This window comes from Protopterus annectens, chromosome 11.part0 (assembly GCF_019279795.1).
Source record: "Protopterus annectens isolate FY-2018-M chromosome 11.part0, PAN1.0, whole genome shotgun sequence".
NCBI classification, from domain to species: Eukaryota; Metazoa; Chordata; order Ceratodontiformes; family Protopteridae; genus Protopterus; species Protopterus annectens.
Window position 1 is genome coordinate 104522144 of NC_056745.1, and position 14833 is coordinate 104536976.

Sequence of the window (14833 nt, forward strand, 5' to 3'; positions counted from 1 at the left end):
TTAAATTCAACTCCCCTTATCCATTCCTGCATTCATTCCGGATCAACATGAGGTTCTTCCAGAAGTTTCCTATACTTGTAACTATATTTATGTTTTTTCCTCATTTCTTGTCTTCTCATCTGGTCCTTCACCTTAAATACTTTCTTTTGGTTTTCGGCACATTCACTTGCTGCCTGATTTTTATCTACTAGTGGTTTGATTTCCATTCCTGCTTGACGCTGATATGCTCCTGCTAACTTAAGCAGAGATGTCATTTTAGATTTATTCTCCTCATGTTTCAAAACTTTCACTATATTTGGATCTTGTGAGGTCAGCAGATATGTGTGGAGTCCCATGATTGCAAATTAATACATGTAATCAATTTCAAGGAGGCCCATCCCTCCTTCAGAATGGGAAATATATAATTTTGGTATGCACTGATTTGTGTAAATCATTTAGTGACCATAAAGCATCCTTTTTGTTTTCCTGTTTAATCTATACAGCATGTTTTGGGGCCAGTCAATCACTCCAAAACAGTAAGTTAGGACAGGAAGAGCAAATTGGTTTATAGCTTGGATTTTGTTCTTAGATATCAATGCTGTTTTCAGGATTAATTTAAGTCTTCTGAAGTACTCCTTAATAGGTTTTATTCACATTTGTTCGTGTTTTATTGTTGGTCCTTCATCAATTCCCAAATATTTATACGCTCCCTCTTGCTCAAGTTCTTTTAAATCACATTCTTGTCCCAAACTGATATTGTCTTGGTGCTGCAGTTTAAAGTTTGCTTTTACACATTTATCAAGACCAAATGACATTTTTATATCACCTGAAAAAGTTTTGACAACATGCAGCTGTGCTTTCAGTCCCTCATCTGATGAGCTATACAGTTTCAAATTGTCGACAAAGAGAAGATGAGAAGTCTTTGCACTTTGTTGTTTTCTAGGAACCAAATTATAGCCATGACCTAAGTTATTAAGTAGACAGCATAATGGACTACGGTCAAGGCAGAATAGAAGTGGTGACAGTCACCCTGGCATATCTCCCTTTGGATTTTTATCCCTGAAATAATAAGTTGTCCTTTATCATGGCAAAGTGGTCTGCCACTGTTTCATGGTCACTGTAATGTAATCAATCAGTATCTTATACAGTGTTAAGCACTCTTTTATCCATGAGTGTGGGATACTATCATATGCTTTTTTTTGTAGTCAGCCCAGGCCATATTAAATTCTTTCCCTTTTACAGTATACTTACTCAGATAGGCTGCCCTGGTAGCATCTGAGGCTTTTCATGTAACACTTTTTTTTTCTTTCTAACATTCTATCAGCAATGTAGAACTGGGACATCTGTGTACCTCACCGGAATGACTGAAGTCAGGATGAAGATGCCCATCTCCTCAGGCAAGACGACCTTGAAATTTTGTTCTCCTTAGTTAGTATACAGAGGCTCTGTGTCATGGGTTCTCATTGTATATTCAAGTACCGTAACTGTCATTCACTGAACTGCAAAAATTTAAGTACAAGCAGTGGGAAAGATATACTAATAGCAGAATTGCTTCAAGTGACAGTAGTCCCTCTTCTCCAAGGTACAGCAATCTCAAAATAATTATATGGAAGTAGTGGGAATGTGAGGGGTGCAGATCCCCCCACATCAGTGGTGCAGAGGAGCTTGCTCCCCTGTAAAAATGTTTTTAATATGTAATAGCAACTGGCAAAGTTCACTATCACTTGTGTTAAATCACACTTTTAATTTCATAGTATTGGGACACACATTATTGAGTCATGATGTCTACACTGATAATGGTTGCAAAGGCTACTTGTCTGTGACCCATGAAACTCTACTTGGTTGAGGCAAGAAAAATGTCCAAGTAGTAAAAAAAGTTTTTAGACTACCACTTTTTTGTTTCTTCATATAAAAATTTCTAGTTCAAGGCAGGCCTTAGCGATCCATCCTCTTAACATATTTAGATAGGACTGTGCTACACTCATTGCAGACTTCTGGAAGGCATTTGGTAAGCACCAGTCTCTCAGCATGTAGTGCCACTACTTTCACAAAGTATGCACTAGCCTATGATGTCAGAAAGCTATGGGTTCTACACACACATCTGGAGCTATTGTTCATGCACTGTTACAAATACTGCAGTGTGGTATTTGGATTATATTCTGTAGTTTCTCCCTAATAAACTGTTAAATGGAGATGCCAGCTACCTTAGTAGTGACAGTTCAGCTGAACTGAACCTCGTAACTATAGACCAGTGCACCCTTCTAAATATACACTGAGTAATCTTACTAGCCTTGTATGTAAAACTATGGAATGTATTATTTCAGACATCATTAATCTACATATTGAAAATATCTTAACCCTTGATTCTCATCAATTTGTTTTTATCAAGGAAATTCCTGGCTCTTTGACCTCATTAATTTTTTAAAAAAATCATCAAAACAATGGATAGTAGTCGCACAGTACTTATAGCATATAAATGAACCTGGCCAACTATTCTCCATGTAGCCAGTATTGACAGGCTTGTAAATCTGAATATAAATCCTTATGTTGTGCAGTGGATAGCTAAAAGGTTGTCTGGCAGAACATAAGTGGGTAGAACTGTAGGTGTCAATTTGAAAGCAAAAAAGTTACCAGTGGTATACCACACATCTCAGTATTGGGCTCTCTCCTGTTTTACATATGTTTCTCTGACCTTTAGGGCAGCACTCCTGGGCTGTGGTCATCTAGGTTTGCAGGCAGCAATAAACTGGATGCTGTTACTTGATCTTCCACTGATTCACAATTCCTCAAAAATGTCAGACCATGTTAACAATTGGTGCAAGGACAAATGATCTCAAATTAAATGTAAACAATGTAATATAGTTCATTTGGGCAAACATCACAGTTTTACATACCATATAGATGACACACCCCTCCAGTAAGACACTGTTATAAGGACCCACACTGAGCTGAGTGGAGGAGGGGCACTGGCCACAACTCTGATCTGTGATATATAACAATAAGTATCCTTCTTTTTTTCTTATTTTTACTAGTTATTGTTTATTCTAGCCATTTATAGCATTTTTATTGCCTGCTGCATACTTTTTACTGTATTATATTGCTATAAAGTAATCTGCACAGTTGTACTAAAATTGTCTGCCTTACAGGACCTGATAAATAAGATTTTTACTGTCACACAGTTTGTAAAGCTTTTTTAGCTAGTTTCACTGTGTGAAAGGTATTAACTGGAAATGTTCTCCATTTGTTAAGCATCTGTTTGTTTGTTCTGATTTCCTGCCAAGGAGTGTATCATATAACTGATTTGTTTGCAGTTACAAGCATTCACTAGAGTCTCTTTGCTCCTTTATCTGTTCAAAACTTTTATTTAGTGGCTCACTGCTGTTTTTCTCCAGTGTTAAACATTTCTGTAGTGTTTTCTGCCTAAAATAGTTTCCCATCCTCCTTGCCTATTGATATTTTGTTCTTATACCTGGTGGCTTTGCAGTTGCTCACCCCTACTGTAAATTTGATCTGGGATACTCCTCCCAGTCTAGTGTCATTAGCTCATTCTACCTAATACAGAGAGAACATTTGAGAAGGCCAGCCCACTTAGTTTCTTAACTTTGAATTATCTTCTGTTCTTCCTTTCTCCCTTTCTACTTTACAAAAAAAAAGCACTTTGCTAGAATCTACCATTGCTAGAATCTCTTTGTGTCCTAAATGAGTGTCTTTCTCAAACAATCTGGAAATATAGAGCTGATAAGTATATTTTTTGGCACTTTTTAACTGTTCAGAGTTCTGCACTGTCTTAATTTTTGTTTGACTGAATTATTTATATATTTGCTGGCATTGTTTTCTGTACACTAAGTGCCTCCATCTTGATTTTTTTCCTATTTTACTGCTGTCTGCACTTGTTTTTAGTCATTTCTAATTTAATTGCATTTATTTAAACTGTATTTGCTTTAATATTGCCATACACTCAAGTATGCTAGCTTGCACTACATTTGAATTGTTTTTACTGCTGTTTTAGCTGCTTTTCTGTAAAAAAAAGTTATAAGCTTATTTCCTGCCTTTTCTATAACTAGTCTAGTCCAGATACAGATTTGCTGTATCTAGGACTGCTTGTAAACTTCTGAGCCCCCCAAGCCTTTCTGTGTTGGAGGGAAGTCTTCTAGCTTATCAGTGGGAGTGGTAAGCACTAGGTAGCCTATCTACCACAAGAGGAATAGTTTCTGGCCCAGCAATTGTAGTTTATTGGCTGTTTGGGCAGTTTTTCCATCCCTTTCAATTTTCTAGTTTAAAAGCATGTGTTTGCACTTGTTTCTCACCTTTCCTGTAACTAGTCTAGTCCAGATACAGATTTTCTGTATCCAGGACTGTTTGTAAGCTTCTGAGCCCCCCCCCCAAGCCTTTCTGTATTGGAGGGAAGCCTACTAGCTTATCAGTGGGAGTAGTAAGCACTAGGTTGCCTATCTACCACAAGAGGAGTGGTGTCTGGCCCAGAAATTGTAGTTTATTGGCTGTTTGGGCAGTTTTTCCATCACTCTCAACTATCTGGCTTAAAAGCCTGCATTTGCACAGGTTTCTGCTTGTTTAAGCTCTGCACTGCAGCACCAAGCTGAGGCAAACTATTACTAGTGCCAGAAAATCTGCTCTTCAGTTTTTCCTTAGATCTTGCTAGTTCTTTCTCTCTTGCACTTCAAATAGCCTAATCACTTTGCACTTCAATAGGTTTTTGTAGCAATTATTGTAGCACACCTAATTGCCATCAGCACTAGTCATTCTTCATGGAAATAGCTGCAGTACTTAGTAGTTATGACCACCCTTCCTGGCATGATTAAAGGACAGTTCCCTGTGCTTTCTCCTATTAACCTGGTGCACTTGGGCATTCTGAGGCAGTGCAGCAACTGCACTGCCTCAGGGTGCAGTGCAGCAACTGCCTCATGTACACAGACAACCCTGTCCTTTTACCTCCGAACACTCAGACTTGTGAGAGATGCACTTATATCTCCAAATTGAAAGCTATGCACTCTCCAGCCAAGACTGGACTAGCTGGTGAAGAGGAGAAGGTCAACACCTGCACTAGACCACATGGAAGACATAGTCCTCCAGAACACCCACTATCACAGCTCTCACATAAAAACACAAACCACACACCCAGCTTTACAGAGGATCTCAGTAGAAATTTACCCAAAGAGCAGAGAGCTCCAAGACAGAAACACAGTCAACCACCACAACACAGCACAACCCAAAGGACACATAGCTCATCTCCACAGTGTGCCCCTCATCCTAAGCCCCTAAAGCTAAACACCTTGCCCAATACACTAATCATAGGTGACTCAATAGTGAGGCATACAGATGTCCTGCTCACTAGGCTGAATACGGAGAAGGTAACAGTCAGCTGTCTATCAGGTACCAGAATCCGACACATAACACACACACTCAGGTCACTCCACAACAAGTACAAGTATGACTCTGTCATTGTCCATGTGGATGTGAATGACATGTGATGCACCTCCCAGGACTACATGAAAAGGGACATGGTGGAGCTCTCGAATTATGTGGCCCAGGCAGGTATGACACTAGCCTTGAACAGTATCTTACTGTCATCCTGAATGATACTGCAGTACAAACAAAAAATTGTCTTCAATAATTGGCTAAGTTTCTGGTGTAATTCTAAGGGTATCCAGTATCTGTCTACTTGGGATGACATGATTGACAGACCTTGATACCTTGCCAGAGATGGCCTGCATCTGTCACCCCTGGGTTTCCAGGTACTGGCTAAGGCTCTTGCCACCCCTATAGTGCCTTGTTTAGATGGTGTTCCAAAGACCAAATTACCACCATAACAGCTATAAATAAATGCAATCTGAGGGTTATACTGCTCAATGCTAGAAGTCTAAATCTCAAGATGCACTCACTCGAAGCACTCCTCAAAATGGAGAACATCAACATTTGTGCTGTAATGGAGACCTGGTTTAAAGTAACAGAAACACCCCTGTGCTACCAGGCTATAACTCATTCCACACCTTTCAGCCCTGAATCATGGACCAAAACTCCAAAGGTGGTGATGTCTCCATATTCATAAAGGATATGTACATCTCTAGACTAGTAGCTCTGAGATACTTTAGGTACAACTAACATTGGGTAAGATGGCAATCCAGGTCATAGCCTGCTATAGGACCCCAACAATGTCCCTAGACTCTTACTCCACATTTCTAAGCACCCTGGAATCTATCAAGGTCCAACCCAACAATCTCTTACTAGGAGACTTCAACTACCCCTCCATTAACTTTGAAAACTACTCAAGCACCAATACACTGGCCCAACGCTTCCTGGAATTCATCAGTTCCAATGCCCTGGACCAGGTCATTCTGACCCCCACTAGAGGAAGCAACATCCTTGACCTGGTTATTACTAACAAGGGTGATCGTTGCTCTATACCAATAGTCAATCTCTCCCTGGTTAGATCCAACCATAGACTAATCACCATGGAAATCCATATCTCACCCACACTCCCCGCAAAGGTAACCACCTTGAAAAACTTCTCCAAAGCTGACTTTGGACTCCTAAAAACAGAGGTGGCAAACTTCATAGCACCCATGCCAATGGAAAATAGCTGCATGACTTGTCGAATCATACATCAATGCACTGTAGGAACATGTACACAAATGCATGGAACTAGCCATACCCAACAGAACCAAGATGCTCTCCTCCAAAAAACAGAAGCCAATCTGTTGGTTCTCTGCCATTAATAAACTCTACAACAGAAGGAAGAAACTGTTGCGGAAAAAGGTGAAGTCCCAAGAATGGAAAAACTCCCTTATTAGCCTCAAGAAAAAGCTGAGATCCCTCATCAAATCCTCTAAAGCCAGCTATGAAGACAGAATTGCGGCAGACACTAAAAACAATCACAAAGCCTTCTATAGCTATATCAAGAACCTCCACGGCAATACTCAGATCAGATTTGCTCTGAGATACTGCACAATGGTACCTTCTATACTCAGCCAACAGATATTGCCAACATACTGGCCAACAGATTCAGTGCCAACTTTACCCCTCCCACCCAAGGACCAATCACAATCCCGGAAGAATGCCAGGCCCCCAGCATTACTGCAGCACAGGTTAAAGCTGCATTGCCCAAGGCCAAGAATACAGCTTCCATGGGACCCGATAATATCCCTGGCTGTGTTCTACATGAACTACAAAGTGAACTGGCACCACATCTGTTGCTCTGTTCAGTCACAGTCTCACCTCAGGCTTTGTTCCTACCAAATGGCACACTGCTACAGTCATCCCTCTCCATAAAGGGGGAGTGACGACAGACACTGGGAATTATCACCTCATTAGCCTGGTGAGTCTGATATGTAAAACTATGGAGCGCATCATCATTGACTTGATTAACAAAGATATAGGAAATCTCTAAACTCTAGACCTCATGCAATTTGGCTTTGCAAAAGGGAGATCATGCCTGCTCAGCCTGGTTGACTTCTTTGAGTCAGTCACCAGGGCTGTGGATGAAGGTAAGGCAGTGCATACAGCCTACCTCGATCTGGCCAAAGCCTTTGATACCATTCCTCACTCGGGAATTACTGATAAACTCACCAAACTAGGCAGCAACCCCTATATCACTAGGTGGGTTGCAAACTGGCTCTTAGAACACACAGTGTGAAAGTAGCGGACTGCAAGTCAGATTGCCAACCAGTCATGAGTGGAGTTCCACAGGGATCGGTCCTGTGTCCTCTCCTGTTCGGCATCTACTTCTCAGATGTCCAGGCCAACACAAAGGGACTCTGGCTGACTAAGTTCACAGACGACTGCAAGCTGGGAGCAATTATTAACTCTCCAAGTGATGCAGACATCCTACAGAAAGGCCTCACTGAGACCAATAACTGGTGTCAAAACAATGGCCTTGAGCTTAACTCCAAAAATGCGTCGTCATCCCCCTTGGGAAAAACTCAGTTCCCACTAATTATCACATTGATGGGAGCCCACTGAACACTGAGGGCGTTATAAAAGATCTGGGGATGCAGGTTGACAGCATCCTCTCCTTTGACCACCACATTGCCACTGTGGTCAGAAAGTCCTTCTATGTGGCATATCTCATTACCAAGAGTTTTGCATCCAGGAAGAAAGAGGTCATCATCTCTCTCTACTCTTCCCTCATTAGAAGAATCATCGAGTATAATGCCCCATTTGGCATATATCTCACTAGACACCTGGTCATTGTTCCCCTCTACTCGACATTCATTAGACCCATTATAGAGTACAATGCCCCTTTTGGAATGTACCTCACAAGACATCTGCAGCAGCTGGAAAGGCCACAGAAGTACTTCACAAAGAGGATTACTGGCCTCAAACAAATGCCCTACACTGACCGTCTCAAAAAACTCCAGCTTTACTCCGTAGCATATCGCCTACTGCGAGGTGATCCCTGCCTAACATATAAAGCTATGTCAAACCCCAAGCTGTTGGACATGCTAGACCTAAAGAAATCCCAATCCCTCCAAGCTACACACTTTAGGGACCTAAACCTTGTCACCACAATAAACAGGACATGCTGGAGGGATAGATTCCTGTCCCAGAGACTTCCCATACTCTGGAACAGGCTAGCTATTTATGTCAAGCAAAGTTCTTCATTAGCACTCTTCAAGAAAAATCTTGATGAGTGAATGGGAAATAGGAAATACACCCCGGGGATCACTTCTGTGTCTCTGCTCGACAGTGGCACAGGAAAATAACTTTCTTGGGTGGCGTAAGCCAGGGAACTTTGTTGGCTAGGCTTACGTAGGCCCTTGGGCCAATAGCCTAGTACCTACCTATGAACTTATGAACAGCTGGAGAGGCTAGAGAAGTACCTAAAGAAGAGGATCCTAGGCATTAAACACATGTCCTACATGGACAGACTCAAATGACTCCATTCTCTGTTTCATATTGCCTACTTAGAGGCAATCTCTGCTTGACTTACAAAGCCATGTCTGACGCACCTCTGTTAGAAATGCTACATCTAAAGAAATCCCAATCCCTCTGCACCACATGCTCCAGAGACCTCAAGTTGATTATCTCAATCAACAGAACATGCTGGAGGGACACGTTACTCACCCAGAGACTGTCCATGCTCCGGAATAGACTTACCATACATGTCAAGCAGAGCCCCTTGCTGACCCTCTTCAAGAGAAATCTGGATGGTTAATAGAAAGTTCACCCCAGGGATCACTCCAGTGGCTCTACTGGGAACTAACGTCGGGTGGCATGATGCCAGGGCACTTCTATGGGCTAGGCTTGTAAAGGCTCCAGGGCTATTAGCCTAGTACACACCTATGAACCTATGAACTCCTTATCTTTTGACTATCATGTCTATGCATCTGTTCAAAAATTTCCCCTTCATGGGTATCTGTCCCTAACATCTCAAGCCATGAAAAGACCCGACACTCTTTGACCTCCTGCTGCTTCACAGAACAAATATTTCCTCAAATACCCTGTTATAGGAACTAAACCTTCATCAGCAGATAAATAAGATACATTTATATGATAGAGTCATATCTCAACATGTGCCTCAACCTCTGAAAAAAACTTTCACTACATGTCAAGTAGAGTAGAGCATTTGCCACCTTATGGTTAATCTAGATAATTGGAGGGCAGCCTTAATTTCTAATTTGGTCTGTCTAGGGTTGTCTTCGTTGAAACTGGAGAAAACCTTTGGATATGGGTTATTGGTCTGGCTTGTAATGTTACATACACACATACACAGATAAACATAATGTGCATGAGTGGAGATATATATATATATATATATATATATATATATATATATATATATATGTATAAATAGATAGATATATAGATACATATAGATGTTTATATATATATATATATATATATATATATATATATATATATATATATATCTATATATATATATTGTTGTGTCTTTTGGCTTTTCCCGGTTAGGGGTCGCCACAGCGGAACCCTGGTCCACTAATGATTGGCAGTAGATTTTTACGTGCTGACTTGCCAGCTCTGACGCACAACCTTCAACAAAGGTACGCCCATTCACGCATGTCTCCACACAGAAAACGCTCTAGCTGAGAATCGAACAGGACAACGTCATACTGTGAGGCGACAATGCTACCGCAGCACCACCATCGCAGTCATGTATATATATATATATATATATATATATATATATATATATATATATATATATATATATACTGTATGTAAGCTTCTGACCCCCCCCCCAAGCTTTCTGTGTTGGAGGGAAGCCTTCTAGCTTATCAGTGGGAGTGGTAAGCACTAGGTAACCTATCTACCACATAAGGAGTGGTTCTGGCCCAGAAATTGTAGTTATTGGCCGTTTGGGCAGTTTTTCCATCTCTCTCAACTTTCTGATTTAATAGCCCACATTTGCACTTGTTTTCCCCCTTTCCTGTAACTAGTTTAGTCCAGATACAGATTCTTACTTTTAGCACTTGAATTTGCTTATTCGTGATCAGCACTTGTTCAGAATTTGTAAGCACTAAATAACCTACTAATTACTACAGCACTCAACCTTCCTCATTACCTAGAGGAAAACAGTTTGATACTTATTTCCTCACTGGCTTAGAGAAAAACAGCTCTTGTACTCACTTTCCTCACTTATCTAGAGGAAAATAGTTTTTTTATTCAGGCATGTCCAAGGGTCAGCTCCCAGTGTTCTCTCCTGTCTGTCTGATGAATATGGGCATCTTGGGGCAATGTAGAAATTGCCTCATGTACACAGACAACCCTCTCCTCCTACCACCCAACACTACAACCTGTGAGAGATGCACTTATCTAGCCAAACTGGAGGTAAAGCTCTCTCCAATCAAGACTGAACTTGACAGTCAAGAGGAGAAGGTAAACACTTGCACCACACCACACTCATCACATAGTCTCACTAAATCTACACCACCAAAATCCACACATAGAAATACAAAAACATTCGCGGAGGCTCTCAATAATAATCTGATCAAGCAACAGAGACCTCCAAAGCAGAAATGCAAGCAACCTCCACCCCCCAACACAACCCAAATGACACATAGCCCGCAGACTCAGTGTTCCACTCAACCATAGCCAATAAGGCAAAACAACGTACCCAACACACTAGTCATAGGCGACTCTATAGTCAGGCACACTGATGTCCCACTCACCAGGCTAAACAAGGAGAAGGTTACTATCAGCTGCCTGTCGGGTGCCAGGATCCGCCACATAACCCACGCACTCAGGTCACTCCACAACAAGTACAAATATGACTGTCATTGTCCATGTTGGTGTGAACGACCTAAGACGTACCTCCCTGGACTACATGAAAACAGACATGGAAGAGCTCTCCGATCTTGTAGCCCAGGCAGGTATGACCCTAGCCCTGAGTAGCATTCTGCCATCACTCAGAATGATGCTGCAGTACAAGGACAAAATGATTGACTTCAACAATTGGCTAAGCTTCTGGTGCCATTCTAAAGGGATCCAGTATCTGTCTGCCTGGGATGATATGTTCGACAAACCATGATGCTTTACCAGAGATGGCCTGCACCTGTCACCCCTGGGATTCCAGATACTGGCTAATGTTCTTGCCGCTCCTATAGTGCCTTTTTTAGGTAAGGTTTAAATGACAAATTCACCACTGTAACAGGAACAGGCAAGCAAAAACTGAGGGTGATGCTACTCAATGCCAGACGTCTAAATCTCAAAATGCACTCACTCAAGGCACTCCTTAAAATAGAGAACATCAGTATCTGTGCAATGACTGAGACCTGGTTCAAGGCTCCAGAGAGCACCCCTGCACTGCCAGGCTATAACTCATACCACACTTTTCAGCCATTTAACCTGGGCCTGAAACCAAAGGCGGAGGTGTACCCATATTCATTAAGGATATCCACACCTCCAGGCCAGTTGCTCAGCATAATGCAGCCGAGGTTATCCAAGTGCAACTAACTCTGGGCAAAACTGCAATCCAAATTGCAGCTTGCTACAGATCACCCACCATGTCCCAGGATTCCCACTTCTCTTTTCTTGATGTACTGGAAAATATTAGGGTTCAACCAAACACCCTAATAATGGGCGATTTCAACTACCCACCATTAACTGGGAAAACTACTCATGTACCAACTCCTTCACTCAACACTTTCTGGAATTCATAAACTCCAATGCCCTGGATCAACTTATCCACACCCCCACCAGGGGCAACAATATCCTAGATCTAGTCATTACCAATATGAGTGACCGGTGTTCCACACCTGAAGTCAATGCCTCATTGGTCCGATCCGACCATAAGCTAATTATCCTAGATATCCACATCCTGCCTCCACCCCCCCCCCCATTAAGGAAACAATAATAAAAAATTTCTCCAAAGCCAACTTCATGCTTCTTAAGACAGAAGTGGTGAACTTCATGACACTCATGCAGATGGATAATACAGTTACGACTACTGAATCCTACACAATTGCATTTTATAAGCACTTACATGAGTGCATGGATCGTGCTATCCCAAACAGAACCAAGACGCTATCCTCCAAAAAAAGGAAGCTAATCTGGTGGTCTCCTGCCATAAACAAACTGTACAACAGAAAGAAGAAACTCTTGCAAAAGAGAGTAAAATCCCACAAGTGGAGGAGCTCCCTGGTCAGCCTCAGTAAGAAGCTGTGATCCCTGATAAAATCCTCTAAAGCTAGTTATGAAAACAAAATCACCACTGATTCTAAAGACAACCACAAAGCATTCTATAGCTATGTCAAGAATTTGAATGGCAACACTCAGATCTGCTCTGAGTTACAGCACAATGGCACTAAATATACAGACCCAACTGATATTGCCAACATCCTGGCAGATAGGTTCAGTGCTAACTTTACCCCCCTCTCACCCCCTAAAGAGCCCATCTCTATACCGGAAGACTGCAAAGTTCCTGTAATCACGACTGCATAGGTAAAAACCACACTCTCCAAAGCCAAGAACACAGCATCCATGGGACCAGACAACATCCCAGGCTGTGTTCTACATGAACTACAGAATGAACTGGCACCCCACCTAAGTACCATGTTCAATCATAGCCTCACTTCAGGCTTTGTGCCTGCTGAATGGTGCACAGCAACGGTTATCCCACTCCACAAAGGGGGAGCCACCATGGACCCCGGGAACTACCGCCCCATTAGCCTGATGAGCCTGGTCTGCAAGGCCATGGAACGTATCATCATGGAACTTATAAACGAAGACATTGGTAATCTCCAAACTCTGGATCTCACCCAGTTTGCGTTTGTAAAAGGCAGATCATGGCTCCTAAACCTGATAGACTTCTTTGAAGCAGTCACCAAAGCTGTAGACAAGGGTAAGGTGGTTCACACAGCCTATCTAGATCTTGCCAAGGCTTTTGACACCATCCCCTACTCTGGAATTATAGATAAACTCACTAAACTAGGTATAAATCCCTATGTCACAAGATGGGTTGCCAACTGGCTCACTGACAGAACCCACACTGTGAACGTAGCAGACTCCAAATCCGACTTCAGACCAGTGACAAGTGGAGTACCACAGGGTTCAGTTCTGGGTCCTCTCCTGTTTGGTATCTACTTCTCTGAAGTACAGGCTAACACAGAAGGTCTTTGGCTAATGAAGTTTGCAGATGATTACCAACTAGGAGCCATAATCGAAACTCCTAACGATGTGGACATCCTACAAAAGGGCCTCACTGAGACAGATGCCTGGTGTCAAAGCCATGGCCTCAAGCTCAATGCCAAAAAGTGCATTGTCATCCCCTTTGGTAAAAACTCTGTACCCGTGAACTACAACATATGTGGTAGCATACATAACACCAAAAGTGTGATAAGAGACCTTGGGACACAGGTCGACAGTAGTCTCTCCTTTGATAATCACATCGCCACAGTAGTCAGGAAATCCTTCTATGTGGCACACCTCATCACAAAATGTTTCTCATCCAGAAAAAAGGAGGTCATTGTTCCCCTCTACTCATCACTCATTAGACCCATTATAGAGTACAACGCCCCTTTTGGTATGTACCGCACAAGACATCTCCAACAACTGGAAAGGCCACAGAAATACCTCACAAAGAAGATTACCAGCCTCAAACAGATGCCCTATGCTGACCTTCTCAAAAAACTCCAGCTTTACTCCGTCACATATCGCCTACTCAGAGGTGATCTCTGCCTAACATACAAAGCTATGTCAAACCCAGAGCTGTTGGACATGCTCCACTTAAAGAAATCCCAATCCCTCTGAGCTACACACTCTAGGGACCTAAACCTTGTCACCACAATAAGCAGAACATGCCGGAGGGATAGATTCCTGTCCCAGAGACTTCCCATACTCTGGAATAAACTACCTATCTATATCAAACAAAGCTCCTCATTAGCACTCTTCAAGAAAAATCTTGATGATTGGATGGGAAATAGGAAATTCACCCTGGGGATCACCTCTGTGGCTTTGCTTGACAGTGACACAGGAAAAGTATTTTCTTGGGTGGCAAAGGCCAGGGTACCTTTTTGGCTGGGCTTGTATAGGCCCCAGGGCCGATAGCCTAGTACCTACCTATGAACCTATATATATATATATATATATATATATATATATATATATATATATATATATATATATATATATATATACATATATAAAATATAGATAGATATATGTATATCTGTGAATGTACTTTTAAAATCTGAGCACTCATATGTCAACATCCCCAACACTGACACAAAGATATGAAAAAAAAGTTGATACATTACTGGACATGCTGTGAGACATAACCTTGGTGTGCACCCCTTATAACCCCTGATAATTGTATATTCTCACTAGGAGATCAAACAATGCCATGGAAAATGTAATATTCCCCAACCCCAGTAAT